Source organism: Fomitiporia mediterranea, assembly GCF_000271605.1.
Source record: "Fomitiporia mediterranea MF3/22 unplaced genomic scaffold FOMMEscaffold_8, whole genome shotgun sequence".
Taxonomy (NCBI): Eukaryota; Fungi; Basidiomycota; class Agaricomycetes; order Hymenochaetales; family Hymenochaetaceae; genus Fomitiporia; species Fomitiporia mediterranea.
In genome coordinates, this window is record NW_006760393.1 from 2,994,679 (window position 1) to 2,995,539 (window position 861).

An 861-nucleotide genomic window follows, 5' to 3' on the forward strand; every position below is an offset into this window, starting at 1 on the left:
CAACTGTCTTATTTCTGTGTGTAAACAGTACTACAATACATTTTCTTAGCTCAGTAATATCAAGCATTTGTTTTGAAAGATGATAGTGTACTTTTATGAGCTATTTTAATGTAAAGTATCTTGTTATATTTGGTACAGCGTATATACTGTATACACCGTATATACTGTATACACCGTATACAGAAGTAGCATATTGTATATGGGTCCTGCTGACCCAGTTTACACCTGTAATTATACGCGCGTATGCATATACGTGGGAAATTTTACGCGCGTAAGCGTATACGCTACGTGCAGAGCACTATATTATGCTTTCTCGCAGACTATGATGTCCGAACTCTCCCCTCCTGGATTCGATAATATGGGTTTCATTTATTCTCTCTATAATGATACCATCGGACCAGATATTGATGATGTTTTAGTACTTCGGCCTCTTCGGCCTATCCAATCGAGCATCAAGCATGATTAGACCAAACGTACAAGCCAATCCGCCTGGTTCTCAAGGCAGCAGAACCTGACAAATGTTGAACGTGGCATTCAAAGCAGAGTATCATCTAACACAAGAAAGAGCATGCACACAGCTGGTTTGTGTGTTAATGATTGTGATGTTAAGTTAATGTTGTTGCAGAACATGTTTGCTACAGACTTGACTTTCTGTATCCAAGCCCTGAGTCTCACAGCTCTTTTTTGGACGACCCTGAATGGCCACTTACATAATACTTATGTGGTGGCTCTCAGACTAAGAAGTTAGGAGGGGGGGTTTGGGGGGCAAAGCCACCCCAATTAGGTTTAGGATAGGTTGGGCTGTTAGGTTGGGTATTGGCTAGGCTTGGGGATAGGATTAGGGAGGGGAATATGTATTTT